Below are 18,795 nucleotides of genomic sequence, written 5' to 3'. Positions count from 1 at the left end.
ACAGACCCCGTTATGGGATGCCGGTATCCCCTGTGCTTTTAAATCTCCCACATCACTCTGACCGGGGGATTTAAATCCTGCACTGGATACCGGCACCCCATAACGGGACCTGTATCTCATGAAGTAGGGGGTCCCGAGGCTGAAACCAATGCAATTCAGCTCAGGAGACCCCCTGCTCATGTACACTATTATCAAAATCCCAATAACAATTTTTAAAAAATCATTACCGTAGCGGCTATCCGCTATGGTAATGAAGCAGCTTTAATGTAACTTTTATTAATAGTGTGCGGGAGCAGGGGGTCTCCCGAGCTGAACCGCATTGAGACCCCTAGATCCCTATGGGGCCCCCGGACACCCAGGGGAACCACCAAAGTACCCCCAGACACCTGCAGACACCACCCGAGGACCCCCAGACACCCACGAGGACCACTCGAGGACCCTCAGACCCCCATGGGTCCCTCAGGCACCCACGGCGACAAGCTGGAGGCCCCCAAACACCCACAGGGACCACCCGAGGATCCCCGGACTCGCCGGCCTATGGTATCAATGCTGTGCTGGAAAAAAATAATAATGCTTTTATGCATGTCTCAATCTCTTTTGTGCCACCCTTTGCTGGTGAAAAAAGATGGTGAGCTTTTATAGTACGATAAAGTTATCACTGCTTTGTGAATAGCTGTTACTGGCAAAAAAACTGTGGGTTTGCCATGTTTTGGCCTATCGTACGAGTTTTTTGTCACTGACTGTTTAGGGATGATAAAAAGCCATTATAGCGCGATACTGCGCTTTTACCTCTGCTTTGTGAATAGCAGAGTAGGCAGTATCATGCTATAAAGCCATTTATCACCCTTTGAACCACTTATCACTGCTTTGTGAATAGGCCCCTCTGTATTTATACTTGTACGATTTTTGCAGTAAGTGCATTCCCTTTAGCAGTCTTGTCACGGGATCCAGTTCAATACTTTGTTGTACTGATTGATTTTTTATTATACTACCTCAAAGAGATCTGTTCTATTGAGCTGCTTTGTATCTTAATTAACATGTATATGTACAGCAATTGATACTGTTTCCTTGGAGCTTTCTGAGCTCATTTATCAAGCACGGGGGAGTGACGCTGTTAGAAACCTTCTATGTTTTGTCCTATCTTTGCATTGTGTGCTTTTATGGAGAAAACGTGTTCAGATGTGAAGGACACTTGGTGACCTCTAAGTTCATATTTAAAGGGACAATATTTAGCCCCTCTAAACAAGCTCTATGGTATAATAATACTGCGGTCAGGAGGCTACTAGGATCTGTGTATCGAGGTTAGTTTGATATAACTGCATGCAGCTGCATTAAATATAAACAAATGTGTTGCTATTCTTGCTCTTTGCTTTGTCTCTTACAATAGCTTGAAATCCACTGGTTTCGGTTCATAGAAGACTTGAGGACTTATTATATACCTGCCAAAGTGGCCAACCGGACCGTTTTTGATCAAAATTCCCATTAAAGTCAATGGATATTTTCGGGTAAAAATGGCCCGGTCAGCAGGTTTGGCGGATATACAGTAGAATAAGCCCTTTAGTTGTTATAAACTAAGGTAATTGTCATGGAACAAGAATCACATCCCTGTTTCACCCCCCCTCTTTCCTTTGCAGCTTCTGCCTGTCAGTTCTTATTTCAGCTGCATGGAGTTTGCACACACACACTGTGCCTGTGTGATATGCAACAATGTTGCATTTCTTGCCTCTGGGCAAGTAATCAGTGAGTTGCTACTGCAGCCTCTGAGATCCTTACCAGAATGGGCTAGTCTGCCCTCCCCCCTGTTTTGTTCACAGATAGTCTGTCCCAAGACTATTCCTTTTACCCACATTGCTCCTCACTTCCTTTTCCACCCTGCAGACAGTGAGTACAGCACGCATCTCTGTTACTCTCCTATGGCAAGGCCATCTCTTTCTACCTGTTTCTAACTACAAATCACTACTACACACCATCCACAAGTGCCTGTATCTACTGCTGCTTTTCCAATAAAGTGAAGGAAATATTATAAGACTTGGAGTGATTTGAAAAGGGAGCTGAGTTAATGTTATCGGGGGCCATTCACACATCACACGTGACCCTGGCTTCAGAATAGTAGAAAGAGGACAGTGTGCTTTGGGGACACACACAGAGGAGCTGCTACCCACAGCCTTTTTGCTAAAGAAACAAGCAAGCAGCTTACACAGCAAATAAACAGCAGTATCTCACCACCACAGTACAAGCACCACATTGCTACACAGAGCCAGCAGCCTCTTTACAGCAAACAACTACTACTTTATGCAAGTCAAGCGAGCAGCTTTACATTGCTAATAAGAGCACAGACCTTCTACAGCAAAAGCCTGCACACAGCCAACAAACAACCTTGCACACAAGGCAGCAGCTTTGCAAACAGATAGTGCAGCTTACACAAAACTTGATTGCCTTTCTCTGTCTGAGTTCACCCTCTGCACAGCTATATAGTGAGGGATTACCATCTCACCTTACCCTGCGCACGTCCCCTCAGCTAGCGCCACCAAGGGCCACGCCACCGGACACCTGCCAGGACACGGGTCAGAGCCACCGGACACCTGTGAGTACAGCTACCCCTACGCTGAACACTGCAGAACACCGCTCGGCATCATCTGAGACAGTCGCCCATCGCTGACACAGGTAAAAGACCGCACACCACACGCACTGGCTAAAGGCCTACACACACCTACAGCATGGCAGAACTCAGAGCCTCACCAGACATCACGCAGGAGAGTGATCACTCAGACACAGAGGCCGCTGCGCAACTGCAACAGGCGCAGGCAGAAGCAAGGCCCAAATGGACAGTCACACTGACATAAAAGGCCCGTGAAAAATACGAGACTGACATTGAAGCTCACCGCGCTAAATTAGAGTTGGCCTGGAACACTACCACACTTGGGATATGCAATGTCGCCGGCGCTGGCAATTCTGTACAACAGCTCGAGCAGGCAATAACTCAATTAAAGATAGACCACTCATGCTACCAAGGGCTGTCAGAGGCATACGCCACTTACTTGGCCAGGGCTAACACCGGTGAAAGCCTGCAAGAAAGGGACTTAGAGCACAATATTGACTTGACACGTGACAGCCGCGTGCGAACCGCCATCGCAGATGCCTAAAGCGAGAGAAAAGAGCTCCTCCTGGAGACCACATCACAGCGCTCAAGCACATCCAGGCACTCATCAAGGTCAACAAGATCAGTGCAATCTAACGCGTCCAGCGCAAGCACAAACGCTACCAAGGTGCGAGCCGCCGCAGAGGCCGCACGTGCCAGGGCCGAATATAGTCGGAGAGAGGCAGCTGTAAGAGCAGGAAGAGCGTGCATAGAAGAGGAGGAGCAGACAGCCGCCGCTAACGCCACCGCCGCTACCGCCGCTACCGCCGCTACCGCCGCTACTGCCGCAGCCACTATGCGTAGAAAAGCCAAATTTGATGCGGAACTAGAGGCACTTAATCAAGAGAAGGAAGCCGCCGCCGCCATAGCTCAAGCTGAAGTCCTAGAAGCAGCCGCGCAACAGGACGACGGGGAGCAACCGTACAGACGGATAACCTCAGAGAATCCAATCCAACGCACTGAAGACTATGTAAGGAGCCTCTTCAGTGTAAACACCAGCGCACCATCTCAACACGGAGGGAGTGACTCCACAGACACCAAAGACTTGCTAGGTCCACAACGAGAAGACGCTGTTCCTTCAGTGGTACATGCTGCCTGGGATAGCTACAGCCGCCAGAGTGATCCACACGCCAGCGCGCACACGGATGCACCACAACAGGCTCGCTATCCAGGTACACCCACACGGGAGAACACAGCCCATCACACCGACCAGCAGTCAGCACGTGTCCACGCCAAAGAAGAGGCGACCGCACGGACCCTCCCAGCAACTATCTCAGCATGGGACAAAAACGCCGATGCCTCAGGCCTGACAGTTATAGCCAAGTACATGATCCGGCGTGACCTGGTGCAAACAGGACTCACCAACTTTGATGACCATCCTGAGAACTACCGGATGTGGAAGTTCACGTTCAAGGACGCAATCAACAACCTGGGATTCTCAGCAAGGGAAGAGCTCAACCTGCTATCCAAATGGCTGGGAAACTAATCCAGGGAGCACGTGAGGAGGCTTCGGACGGCAAACGCGAACCACCCCCAAGTAGGTCTTGACCTAGTGTGGGAAAGGCTAGAAGAGTGCTACGGTAGCCCCGAAGCAGTCGAGGATTCGCTCTTCAAAAGAATCGACAGCTTTCCCAAGATCACAACTAGAGACCACTCGAAGCTACGAGAGCTCGGAGACCTGCTGCAAGAGCTGGAGGTTGCAAGAAAAGACCATTCCTTAACAGGTCTCAACATCCTAGACTCAGCTCGTGGAGTGAGACCCATCCTGGAGAAGCTACCCTTCAACCTCCAAAAAAGGTGGATTTCACAAGGCTCCAAATACAAAAGGGAGAAGCAAGTCGCCTTCCCCCCATTCTCATTCTTCTTGAGCTTCATCCGCGAAGCGGCAAGGACAAGGAACGATCCCAGTTTCATCTTGGGTACGCAAACCACACACAGTGCAAGCAGCCTGAGGAATGAGAGACCAGTGGCGAGATACGGTAACATTCAAACACCCATCTCGGTCCACAGGACGGACGTGCCTCCCACGACCCAAACTACTCCCGATCAGCCGGTCGCCGGAGACGAGGAACCAAGGGACCCAAACAGGGAATGTCCTATACACAAGAAGCCACACCCACTTAACAATTGCTTTGGGTTCAGGATGAAGTCCCTAGAGGAACGCAAGAGGTTACTTGGAGAATTCAGAGTTTGCTTCAGGTGCTGCGGTTCCACGACTCACCTAGCCAGAGACTGTAAAGAAGAAATCAAATGTACAGTGTGCAAAAGTGACAAGCACGTAACATCTTTACATCCAGAGGCGCTGACACTCCACCAACTCAACAACCCATCCTCCGTAGCGGAGCATGGCGGGGAGGAAGGAGAAGGAGAGCCAACATCCGTCACATCTCAGCGCACCGAGTTTTGCGGAAAAGAAAGCAACAAAATGTCCTGCTCCAAAATATGCCTTGTCGCAGTGCACCCCCAGGGACAACCTGAGAAGGCTATTCGGATGTATACAATCCTCGACGACCAAAGCAACAGATCATTGGCGAAGACAGAGTTCTTCAACTTGTTCAACTTACAAGACAATGCCTCAGCCTACACCCTCAGAACCTGTGCAGGGTCAACGGAGTCAACAGGGAGAAGAGCAAGCGGTTACGTCATATGTTCAGTGGATAACAGAGTGAAGATAGCTCTCCCCACACTCATCGAGTGCAACCACATGGCCACAAACAGGGATGAGATTCCCACACCAGACGTGGCACACCATTACCCGCACCTCAGAGGAATAGCCAACTATATCCATCCAAGGCGCCAAGATCTTGCTGCTGCTCGGTAGGGACATAATGAGGGCACATAAAGTCCATAAACAGCATAACGGACCCCACAACGCACCATATGCCCAAAGACTTGACCTAGGATGGGTGATAGTGGGCAGCGCGTGCACTGACAAAGAGCACGGACAAGACTATGTTGATGCCCGCAGAACTGTGATAACAGTATGTGGACATACATCCCTCTCTGAACCCTCTCTGAACCCAGGAGGGCCAAGTGAAGAGAAGAGACAAGGTCATACCCCTGAGATCAACAAAAACATCCTCACATCAGGGAGATGTGACAATGGCCTAGGATGCTTAGTGGTTCAGACAACCAAGGATGATGAGTCGACTCCACTAAAGGAAGAAAATAACCTCCCAAAGGTGACCGACAAAGGGATCGTCCAAAGACAATAAACAATCAGACGATCCTCCCGCGAGCAATGGCACGGCTAAGACGTACAGTTGTTCCTCTCCACAGAGTATCAAGCGACAAATCAGCCAGCTGTCACGGCTGGCATAGCCGCAAAAGATTGCGCCCTACAGGTGAAGCCACAGTGTCAAAAAGACTGTCCTCTGACACGTCTAAAAAGAGACAGTCACGGAGACATTTCATAAAGGGATTTACTAGGGCAAAAGAGACTGTTCTTCGTTACGTCCAGGGAGAAAATAACCTCCTGATGGCAGTTAACAAAGAGACACAAAAGCGTTTCACCAAACTACGTGAAGATGTTCTCGTGCAAGAGGAATGCACCGATGGCCTACGGTGCACAGCGTTCCAGACAACAAGGGACGACGACAAGCAAACACCATCGAGGGAAGATAGAGGATTCCCGAGGTTCACAGTCAAGGAGCTCTCCAAAGACGGACCAGGCAGTTGGGTGACTCCGCTACCATTCCATTCACCAAAAAGATGCCTCCCGAACAATAGAGAACCTGCCATCTCTAGGCTCACTTCGCTCCGCCGCAACCCACAAAGGGAGCCGGAGACCAAGAATCAAATTGTGGTCTTCACGCGGAAGAGATTCCTTAACGGACACGCAGAGCCAGCGCCTTCACTGAAGGAAGGTAAAAAATGCCGGCACCTCCCATCATCTGGTGTTCACCACCGTCAGAAACCCAGCCAGATCTGTGTAACATTCAGCTCCAATGCTCAGCACCAGGAAGCCTCTCCAAACGGGGCCCTACTCCCTGGACCAGACTTGACAACCGGTCTTCTAGGGGCGTTGATTCGCTTCTGCAAGGAGTCAAAGGCCATCTCCTTCCGCCAAACGCCAGGTGATAGGATGACAAACTACCACGACTGGCACATCCACGAGATGATGCACTCTGTAGAGAAAACTACAGAGTCAAAGGGACTGTTCTCTCACAAAGTTGAAAGAAAACAGTGCAAGAGACCTTTACACAAAGACATTGTGGTGCATCAAGCTAACCTAGAGCTGTGCATCCGCCTACTTCCCTTACCGAGATGGTGAAGGACTGCTAGCTGGGGGTACCAGCCGGTATTCCATCGTTATGTGGACATCATCTTTGCATTGTTATGTTGTTATATTGCACATATGTTCCACATATACCTAGAATATAGTGGTATCTCCAGATACCAGACGGGGAGTGTCATGGAACAAGAATCACATTCCTGTTTCACCCCCCTCTTTCCTTTGCAGCTTCTGCCTGTCAGTTCTTATTTCAGCTGTATGGAGTTTGCACACACACGCTGTGCCTGTGTGATATGCAACAATGTTGCATTTTTTGCCTCTGGGCAAGTAATCAGTGAGTTGCTACTGCAGCCTCTGAGATCCTTACCAGAATGGGCTAGTCTGCCCTCCCCCCTGTTTTGTTCACAGATAGTCTGTCCCAAGACTATTCCTTTTACCCACATTGCTCCTCACTTCCTTTTCCACCCTGCAGACAGTGAGTACAGCACGCATCTCTATTACCCTCCTATAGCAAGGCCATCTCTTTCTACCTGTTTCTAACTACAAATCACTACTACACACCATCCACAAGTGCCTGTATCTACTGCTGCTTTTCCAATAAAGTGAAGGAAATATTATAGGACTTGGAGTGATTTGGAAAGGGAGCTGAGTTAATGCTATCGGGGGCCATTCACACATCACACGTGACCCTGGCTTCAGAATAGTCATTTTGGTGCAAAACAGAGACATTTTCACTTTGCGCCTCCTTGTGCCAATGTATCAATCCATGTTTGTGCCCTATGTATACCAGTTTGTGATTTGGGGAGTGCTAATAGGAGGCATTACCTGGCACACATATTATAAGGTGATGTATCATGATCACTTGCGTCTATTTTGCCTCCATGTATTCCTTTTATTTTTGCAAAAACAAAACAAAACTATGTAGAGAAAAAACCCTTGCTCAGCTAATACAAGGAAGTATTTTAAAAAGTAGGTGAAAACCCATTGCAATGATGCAAATTGTATGTGGTTGCATTTCTGTAATCACCCCAGTTCGGTGCAGTCCGACAGGGAGCTTGTTGTCTCCGAGTGCTACTGCCGCCAACGGAGCACCTCTCCCTCCATGATCCAGTAACTTTATTTGCTTCCAGCCTGCCAATATTATAGGGAGTCGCTTTTTAGCCAAAGATAAGCTAAGATAATGACTAATTACTACGCAGCAGAATAGGAGTTCTTTATTGGGACCTCTACCTCCCCTACCCCACCATTAGATGAGGGATTATTCAGATATTCAGGTATTTTGCGTGGTACCCTCCTCCTGGGTATAAGGCAGCAATGGTGGTATTTGCCATTTATTGGGGAGTTGCCTCAAACAGCACTTGACTTTGGGCACATTTTCAGGACATACTAATTCCATGTGTTTGGACCTGTAATCCTATTAGTAATCTGCCCCTGTTTATATTTTACCTGGATCAGTGCTGACTGCCTTTGGGTGAATGAATAGTTTTTAATCATTGTGTGTGTATTATATTGCTATGTATTTGTATATTTCTCTTTTCTAAATAACATTTGCATTAAAAGTTACTTTTTAAATTAACATGTTACTTATCCTGATTTTTTTTAAATGCCGGATACAGGGGTTTTTTTTTCTTTCTGGATTTCATTTTATTTTTGTCAAACAATTTACCATTCTTGAGGTGACAGTAACCTCTCTGCACGTCAATCGGTGCCATATGTATTAAGCTTCACAAACAGGCTTCTAACATCAGATTGGGATATTTGGTCGTGGTCGTTTCACTGCGACCAAATCACCGCTGGCATTCGGCCGCAGACGGACCATCCGCTGATGGAATCCCACGCCACTGGCCACTTCGAAGGTAAGTTATATTACTGTATTTTCATAAATAGAGAGAGGCTTTATATTGTAAAGCCTTTCTCCAGCAAGAAGCACATTTATGGTGCACACCTAGGGGCCTATGCAGAGAGCAGCGCTATTTCGAAATTCGCCATTTTTTGGAGAAAATCGCGCAGAAAGCAGCAGAAAATGGCGAGTTCCGAAAAACGCGCCAATTTTTCTTTTCTATTTGTAAAACTCGCCTCGCGGCTGGCGAGAACCTCAATCTCGCCAGTTTTAAAAATATCCGTATGCAGAGAGGCGCGAACGGCATCTAGCGGCTGTTCGCGCCAATAAAATGGCGCGATTGTCTCCTTTTTGCCTCGCCAGAAAAAACTGGCAAGAAGCTGCCGCTCGCGGCCATTGCAAAGGGAAAAAAAAGGTGCGAATTTGTTTTTACACGTTTCTGAAGCGCGCATCTCGCCAATTTAAACTCGCCACACGCATCCATGTTAAACATAGCAGAATTCGCACTTTTCTGCATATGGAGAATAAAACTCTCCAAAAAAGCTGCTTTTTAATAAATTCGCCAATTTTAAAATTCGCTGCTCTCTGCATAGGCCCCCTAGTCTATTAAAACTTAACATTTATTTATGCCATGATTAAAATAATGGTACACATATGAAATAAACTTGTCATCAAAAATTAAACTGTGTGTATCGTGTTCTTTAAAAACTTTGTATGGTAGGGGGGTGCAAATAATAGGCTCTGTGTTATGAATACATACCCATCAGGGTTATGTTTGTCATGTGATATTTATATATAATGATCCCACGACGATGGGTAAATGTATCCTACTGTATACAAATGCTGGGGTTAGGCTGACAAGGGTTAATTCCCAAGGAGATTGGCCCTACCATCAATATGATGAAATTGTTGTTTATCAAGGGTATGTTTTTAAAGAACACGATACACAGTTTAATTTTTGATGACAAGTTTATTTCATATATGTACCATTATTTTAATCATGGCATAAATAAATGTTAAGTTTTAATAGCCTAGGGGCCTCATGCAGAGAGCAGCGCTATTTAGAATTGGAGAGGGGGAAAATTTTTAGCTTTTTTGGAGAGTTTTTATCTCCATATGCAGACAGGGCAGAAAACTGCCTTTCTGCATATGGAGAGTTTCAACAGCGCTATAAGCGCTGTTGAAACTAGTGGGGAAAAAAATCGTTTTTTTTTTCCCCCTCCACCGGCCGCGGAGCGCCAGCTGCTTGGTGGAGAGAAAAAATGTTGAAAATCGCGCCATTTTTTTGGCGCGAACAGCCACTAGATGGCGATCGCGGCTCTCTGCATTAGGAGAGTTTAAAAACTGGCGAGATGTAGGTTCTCGCCAGCCGCGCGGCGAGATTTTCAAAACGAAAAAAAAAATGGCGCTTTTTTCCAAACTCGCCATTTTCGCCTGTTTTTGCGCGATTTTCGTCGGAAAATGGCGAGTTTGTTCATAGCGCTGCTCTCTGCATGAGGCCCTCTATTTCTGAAAATAAATTTCAAATCAGCACATAGGCAGCACCCGGTATCTATCTTGATACCTTAGGCAAAATCAAATTTTCATATACTTGTTAATTATATATATCAGTGAGCGATATATTCTACATTGTTGTTAAGTTATATTACTGTTTAGAGTAGGGGGTTAAATTAAGGGGTTTTAGCGGTTAGGGTAGGAGGTTAATTTAAAGGGTTTTAGCAGTTAGGGGAGGGGGTAATTTAAGGTGTTTTAGTGGTTAGGGTAGATTGTTTTAAGGTAAGGGCTTAGGGTAGGGGATATTAGGGTAAGGATTATTAGGGTAAGGGATATTAGGGTAAGTGTTTAGGGTAGGGGATATTAGGGTAGGGGATATTAGGGTAAGGGTTTATGGTAGGGGATATTAGGGTAGGGGATATTAGGGTAAGGGTTTAGGGTAGGGGATATTAGGGTAAGGGATATTAGGGTAAGGGCTTAGGGTAGGGGATTTTAGGGTAAGGGCTTAAGTAGGGAGCTTTAGGGTAGGGGATATTAGTGTAGGGGATTTTAGGGTAAGGGTTTAGGGTAGGTTGTTTTAGTGTAGAGAGGTTTTAGGGTAAGGGCTTAGGATAGGGAGTTTAGGCTAAGGGTTAATGTAGGGGGTTTTAGAGTAAGGGCTTAGGGAAGGTTTTTTTAGAGAATAAATGCTTAGGATAGGAGGATTTTAGGGTAAGGTCTTAGGGTAGGGGTTTAGGCACTTACCTGCGGCAGTTTACGGTGGTGGGGTGAGTGGCAGCGATGGAAAGTACAAGAAACAGGGCTCCACGGAATTTTCAAGATAAATTTATTGCCAACAAATTGACTGACGTTTCGGCCACAATTGGCCTTTCCCAAAGCAGAATGGCATAAGCTGGATCCTCACAGAGAATCCTGAACCAGGAGCACCGGTAGTTGTATCTTTTTTTATTATTGTCATGTGGTGTGCAGCTTTTTCCCTTTAGTGAGTGGCAGCGAAGCACCAGCGTTCATTTGGCCGCAGCAAAACAGCCACGACGAAATGTCCCACCTACACTATCTTACATTGGGTGCAATAGAGTGCAAAAAATGGAACAGTTGCACTAAAACCCTTTTTTTTTTTTACATTATTCAATGCGGTTATTGATTAATATCACAAGCCATATTTAATTTAGGATTAAAGGTAAACTAACTAACAGGTGGTTTAATTAATCAAGGGAGCTGTTCTGGAACCTTCTTTAAAAAAACACAGCTGTAGTATTTTATGTAATTTTGTAAAAGGATACTTTAGAATGCTTCGATGACCTGTCTCCAATCTTGTTTGTGAGTATACTGTTTTTGAAGCCTCACAATTATGATGTCATCATTAGCAAAAAGTTAAGGATAGTAATATTTGAGAAGATTACATTTTCATAAGACCCATTCAAAATGTAAAAAAAAAAAGATCTTTATTTTTTACAAGATAAAAATAAATACAATTTTCGCTCTGATGCCGATGACAGCCAATAACATTCTTTAAAACCCTCTTTCCTGCTTTATGGGACTACACTTTAGAAGGCAAAACTAGTTCATGTCAATCACAGACTTTTGCCTTTCGTAACTGTAATTGTCAGTATCCACCTCATCTTTAGAAAGTGTTTTAATGTTTTTCCCCACTCTAACTTTAACACCAACATCTACTTTTTATATACATATTTGTTGAAGTTACATAGAAGAAAAAGTCTGGCCTTATATCTATCATTAACAAAGGGGGCGAGCAAAAAAAAAAAAAGAAGAAATAAATTAAAAAAAAAAAAAAGCAATCAAGGATACAATTTGTTCTTGGGGTTGAGAAATGATTAAACATGTTTTACATCAGGCGCCTCATATCTGCGTGTGGTTCTGTCCAGGGTGCTGAAATCCCACAGTGGAATTTAACCTAAAGTTAAGATCTCTGTGGCCTCCCGTGTTCACAGTTTTATCATTATAAATGGAAGTATTGTGTTTTCTGTGATGTAAACGCTGTGTTATGTAAGGCAGAGACGGCCCAGGCTTAATTATCTGTAAAGTGGGGGAAAGAAACAGGTTGTAATAATCAAAAAGAATGTGCAGATCTGTGCTTGTCAAGTGTTTAGCGGTCAGGGAAATCGCGTAGAGTTAGAGGGGGTTTGTTCAAACCCAGCACTTACAGATACAGACTTGGTAGTGACACATGTCACACCGCCAGGGAGAGCTCGTGCTTAAAAGTTCAAGCCCGGGAGCCATTTGTTTATTGTAGTTGAGAAAGTAACTATTTGGAGTATTTGCTGTTGTTAGAGCAGCTGTCATGTACAAAGTGCGACTGGGCTGCTCTGGTATTAAGACTCCAACGTGACCATTTAACCCCTTGCTGAAGGGAGCATACTGCAACACATTGCAAAGGAGTCAAATACATTTTGAGCGTGTCTTTTTTTTCTGCATCGACCTGTGTATAGAAATGAATAGGTTACTACAAAAATGTAGTTGCTAATAAATACAAAATAAATGTCACGAAAACAAGGTGGCAAATACGTGATGGCATACATAATCAGATCCGTGTGCCAGTTGACGAAATAATGTGGTTAGGTTTGTATTGAAATGCTGTTTTAAAAGACAGTGTTGACTCTGGATAGGAGAGATTGCAGAGATAAGTTACACGTTTTCAGAAAGGACACCCACTATTGACCTTCTCTTGCTCTAGTTGGTCCTTTCTTCTTGTTTGTCAGAAACAACAATCGCGTGAAAACGAATCCTGATGGGTATTAAATGCTGTATGATATAACATTGAAGGTAACATATGGTATAATCAAAAGGTTATGGTTCAGATAAAGATCAGTTGCAAGATGAGAGAAGCACTAACAGTGTGTTGAGAGCCAGACCTACTCATATTACAAATCATGTGAAAGACAAAATGCATGAAGGCCATTATGTGCTTTATATAAGTCTATGTGTAATTTGGTTTATACATCACTGCGCTAATGTGCAAATATTCGCTAATTCGCAAAGAAAGAAGCCCAGACAGAGCAGAAATAATTTACTGCCATATTTCTATTTTATACAATGCAGTGTTATTTGATACAGTAAATGGTATTTGTTTTTATTTACGTAGGCCTGTCAGTACATGTACAGCTGTTAAAAAGATGTTTTCATACTTCGTAGATCTGTTTTTTTTTTGCATTAAGAAGAGCAAGGTTATAAATTCTAGACATTCCTAAGTTTATCAGCTAAAAAGCAGCACTGACCCAAGCAGTACTAAAGGTGGACAAGTGTGTGAAGAACGTCACCTAAAACCAAAGGGAGCATAAGAGGTAAATGCTAACCCCACACGAGTAAAAACGATATCTATTGATTTATAATAGTCAGAGCAACAGAATTCCCCAAAATCTGTACAATCAGCACTAAAATACTTCAAATACTAAGTGGTATACTTTATATAAATAACCTAAACATATAGATGCATAACATAGGTAAATACATAATAATAATAATAATAATAATAATAATAAAATGATACAAAGGTTACTGTGAAAAAACGGGCTGAAATAGTAGCTCAGTTTCAATGTGGCCTTGAGCATGTTACTCAACTTCCATGTGCCTCCCAGACACCAACATTAGATTGTAAGCTTTATGGGGCAGGGGCTCATGTCATGGTGTGCTAAGTTAGGCTGCGTCCCCGCTAGCGCTGAGCGCGTATACTGTCAGCGCTAAAGTGGGGGGGGGGAAGACTGGTGATACAGGACATACTTGAATATGAGAGGTAACTCTCAATGTATTCTTTCCTAGCAAAGCATTTCCTAAATAATAATAATAATAATAACCATAATATAAAATATATATATATACTAAAAACGCCACTGTCTGCAGATAACCACAAGGTGGAGCCAGAGCTCCAATGTTCAAAGGTCTCTTTAGTTGTGGGAGGTCCAGAGGAGGGAGTGACTGGCTGGAGAATCTTCTAGTTGTGTCATGCTCTATACTGTCGAGCTCCCTGTTGAGCTTATTATAAAGACTACATGTTACAGCTCACACCTGTTCTGGGTGTTTATTGGCCGGCCAGAGGAAACACGTTTAATTTTTGAAGTCCAATAAAGTCCTCTGAATATCCATCTATTTGAGAAGACGAGCTGATCGACCAGGAGTTTGCAAAATTCGAGGTGATTTTGAAAGTTTCATTTTTTTTCAAGGATGCTGAACATGCTGACATGTTACTGGGGAATGAGCCACTGGGATGAACTGATCAGTGAAGATACAAAGCCAGAAGGACTGGACTCGTAGGGAGCTTGGGTGTAATAACACATGCCTCGTTTGCTGAAGGCATCAAAGCTCTCACTAGGAAACTTTGAAGTTTACCCATTTATATGAAACAGATTCAGATATCCAGGTACGAATAATAAACATATAGATGTGCCTTTTAACATAAATTTACACTTAAAAAAAAAAAAGTTATATAAACAAAACGAAGTGGGACTTCAACTGGTTACAAGAGCATTGGATTTGGGGCTTTGCGTTGTCCATGCAATTCTCATACGTGTAGCAAATCGTGTGCAAGCGGAAAACTGGGGAGGGGACCCTGTACAAATGATGCCTTTCGTCTCTCCGCAAGTTAGTTGTGCCTCGGCTCTATGCACTTTCGTGTCCTGACAATCATACGACCCCAAAGGCTTGGAGGGAACCTGGAATTTCACCAAATCCTCAAGAGTCTCTCACTTGGTTGACCAATTGTTGGTCTCTTTGATAAGATAGAATCCTCCCAGTCCTGTTCCTAAGTGTTTCAGGCAGCTGCTGCCTGCCTCACTGTAAGGGAGTGGTTACCTTGAGACTAGTCCTGAGCCGCTGATTAGAGAGCTCAGAGCTCAGAGTCAGCGAGGTGTTCCAAGCTCAGAAAGGTCTCCTTGCCTCAACCATTCCTCTTTGGACCATTTGAGCTTTCATCTCTTGAGGTCCCCATTTTTATAACTCAGCCTGGCAGAAAATCAACAGCTGGGGGGTGGGGGGGGCGGATTCCCCACTATTTGTGCCTCCCACAAAAATAACACGAGCTGACTTTTTAATTGGACTAAATATCAGGGGTAGAGCAGAGCAGTTTGTGGAGTTTACCCCTGGATCAAGCGTGTTTAACTCTGCAGATCTAGAAGGGATATAACACTGCTATCCTTCAACGTAAGTAGTATTGTCATGTGCATTATGTGTGTAGTTGTATAGCATTTTCTTATTCAAAAAATCACTTGTCTTATTAAATTCAGTTCTTGTGTTACCCTCTTCAAGAACTTAGCATAGCAGTGGTTGAGCCAAGCATCTATTTCATACATGTATTAATTTGATATATGTATTTTATTACATATTCAGGAGTGCTATATGTACTTACGACCAATGCATTGCACTGAATAAACTGTGCAGTTGCTTTACTCTAAATGTAGTGATATTTCTTTATAAAACCTTACATTGCACAGAGGGCTTTGCTCAATAAAATATACATTAACATGTCATTCGTCCCTTTTAATTATTTTGGTGGTTTGATGAGAAATTAAGACAGGTATTTCTCCAAATTGAAAGCATTATTTTAAGAGTCTTTCAGCTGGTGGACTTGTGGTAAGAGATAACATTAGGTAATAGATTTATAACATTTTGGTTGGAAATCATCCCAGATTTCCTGACATTTGAATATATCATTAGAGACACCTTTTGGACGTCAGTTTAATTGCAGCATTCAACTCTGTACCCTTCCAAAAAGTATTAACACCCATTATTAGATAGGTTTTTTTTGTGTGTTCAATTCACAACATTCTCAGTTAAATGAGGTTATTTGGAGAGTGAAAATGTACATACAAGCAGGGGCCAACCTGTGTGTTATACTGCGAGGTTGTGATGTGTTGCTCTGGTCACTGTTTCCATTTGTACACATCAGGTCGCCCATGTGCTTAGGTAATTGAATTATACAAGGTAATGCACGTGGGGTTTTGGAATGATACTTCTCAGAATTGTGTTTTAACTTCGAATCAATTCCATTTGAAAGAGATTGTATAATGTTGAACATCATCACGAGACAATGTACAGTAGCTGTTAACCTCTGCACGCTGTTCTATGGCGTTGCCATTCCAAGCCCTGTGCTATTGCAGTAAGTCTGGTTGGGGACTCTTTGGGGTTCTAGGGGAATTAGTTGTATTTGAGCTGGGACCAAGTAATGCTACCGGGCTCAAGTTTATTAATCCACTCAGGAGGACAGAGTGACATTGGATGCTACTTAACCCTATACTGTGTTCTTATGATTTGGACGTTTGCTAGGAATTGGTCGTTGTTTTGCAACAATGTGTGTTCTAGAGTAAAATAAAATGCTGCAAAATTATAATACAATATCTCATTTCTGCTTAAAGGGCACAACGGCATAGTTCAGTTTGCAGTACTGGAAGCATCACTAGTTCTTCTGGTGCATTAGTAGTAGAAAAGTAACACCAGATGTATGAGACAAATTGCTATTGAAAGTCACGTGATCTTTTCTGTTTAGCACATCTGGTAAAATATTCTGCATCAGTATTGCTCCAGAAAATATTGTATTCGTGACCATCATTTTGTGTGTGTATGTGTGTGTGTGTGTATATATATATATATATATATATATATATATATATATATATATATATAAAACGAAAATAGCCGTGTTAGTCCAGTTGCGATAGTGCAGAATAAATATAAATGAGTTCTTTTTATTTCATTTTATTTAATGAATTATGCCCATAATTATATATGGGGGAAAAACAGGTGCATAGTCTGTCAGTGTGGTTCTTGTATTGTTGTAAAATTAAAGCAGAATTTTTGGCTTTATGCAGCTGTAAAACGTGTTATATACAGTATATATCATATAGAAATTCGGCACTAACTGGGCAGACCTGCCTGTGTGCACTGACAGTAAGTAATATATAAATATATAGAAATCGGGCACTCTTAGGACCAATAGATCTAGAAAAAAGGTTTTATTTAAACAGAATTTCGCTCTTGAGAAACCCATCTTGAAAAAGGTCCTTGAAAGGACCGAAACATTGATCCTGTTGAAATAAAGTGTGTGTGTATGTGTGTATATTTATATATATATGTCTGTGTATATATATATATACATATATAAAATGTGTAAACCTAAAAGGCTTTAAACATCTTTGTGTAAAATGAATATGGTTGCAACGCAGTTTTTTTTTTTATCCCATACGGATCCTATTATGTTCTCTTTAGTGTTCCCAAAGGAAAAATATCTGGATGTGTGCTGTTAAATGGTCATTCCAACAGCTTTGGCTGGTTAATTTTCAAGTATCTCCTGAAATAAAGGATGGTATAATAATTAGGTACATTTCTGTTAAGAGGCTTAGTTGTACAATCCTAGAAAAAGTAGTGATGATCAAGAATTTAAAAAAAAACTGCTACACCCAACAATCACCATTACTTAAACTTACTTAGATTTAAGCGGTTACCCCCAAAATTGAGAGGCTTTGGTTATCTTGGAAAATATGCGTTGAAACAAATAGCCTGAAGTAAGCAGTTCCTTACATACCGCAAATGAATCCCCAGGCCATGCGTAGGTGAGAGAGAATGTTAATTGCCTGCCCCTTCTTGTTCATTGTCCAGTTTTGGTTTTAATGGCCTTCCGTGCGTTTGTGTGACTTGTGATTAAAAGCCGGGTGTTACAGTACAATATTCCCATACAAGATGATAGAGCCGAAAGGTGATCATTGTTACCCCTATGTAGTTTTCCATACCATTTTGGCTATTGTTTTTGATTGTAGCTATTTTGTCATTGTAAATATTTCAATGATTTAATTAAGGGCACAAGCGCAGTGATTTCTCATATACAGTACATAAGAAAACGTGTTAGAATTATGATAATATGGAGATATAATGTTTGAATTAATTCTCCTGAAAATCATTGCCACAAAAACTTCAGAAGTTTAAATGGTATGTTCACAGGGACATCAATTTTGAATAGTAGTAGATACAGGAGGCAATGTAAATGAGTATTTTTTTGATGCTGCATCAAAATATTATGTCATACACCAAGTGTAAAGTAATTGAAACATTCTGTTCTCACCATATTGCTGAAATGTGGAGTCTGTGCATTGTGCACATTCAGCATTGTGTTCAGTTTAATATTGGGAGTCCTGCATCCAGTAGTTGCAGCTTTGAGCTGGGGACGTCAGAGTTGTGAAGAGATAATATAATATAACTTTTTCTTGTATTGTGCTGCTGGGTACAGCGTTTCACATAAACGTTCTCTGGGGACTTATTGTTACAATGAATCCCTTTCCTGAATATTTTACAGTCTTGATTTTGGGGGCACAAAGGTACAGGCAGATAAAGTGATTTCTAGGTTCACCCACTTCAAAGATAATGAAATCACCACTAGGTCACCCTTTCTCCTAATATGAAGGTTTTAACGAATGGTCAAGCTCTAAAATTAAAGTGCCATTTATCGCTGTTATTGTTGCTTAGCATCTGACTATGTACAACTTTATTTAATAGGATTATGTGAGTTTAATATTTTTTTGTTTCTATCGTGTCTTAATTTTCCCCACAATTTCTGAATTTTAGTCCGCTCATAAGTATTGGAGAAAC

General features: G+C 42.9%; 1 protein-coding gene across 5 annotated transcripts in view; it reads left to right on the top strand.

Annotated features, from left to right (window-relative positions):
* Positions 1 to 14,172: 14,172 nt before the first annotated feature.
* Positions 14,173 to 18,795, top strand: part of LOC142487879 (sodium channel protein type 5 subunit alpha-like) — a 379,502-nt gene continuing 374,879 nt past the window's right edge. For 3 of the 5 annotated variants that reach the window (XM_075587913.1, XM_075587911.1, XM_075587916.1), the window contains exon 1: positions 14,174 to 15,360. The gene's annotated coding sequence lies outside the window, so the exon portion shown is untranslated. Of the gene's footprint in view, positions 15,361 to 18,795 lie in introns of all 5 variants that reach the window. The other 2 variants (XM_075587912.1, XM_075587915.1) reach the window with 2 other exon arrangements.

This window comes from Ascaphus truei, chromosome 2, assembly GCF_040206685.1.
Source record: "Ascaphus truei isolate aAscTru1 chromosome 2, aAscTru1.hap1, whole genome shotgun sequence".
NCBI lineage: Eukaryota > Metazoa > Chordata > Amphibia > Anura > Ascaphidae > Ascaphus > Ascaphus truei.
This window is presented reverse-complemented; position numbering and strand designations above follow the sequence as displayed.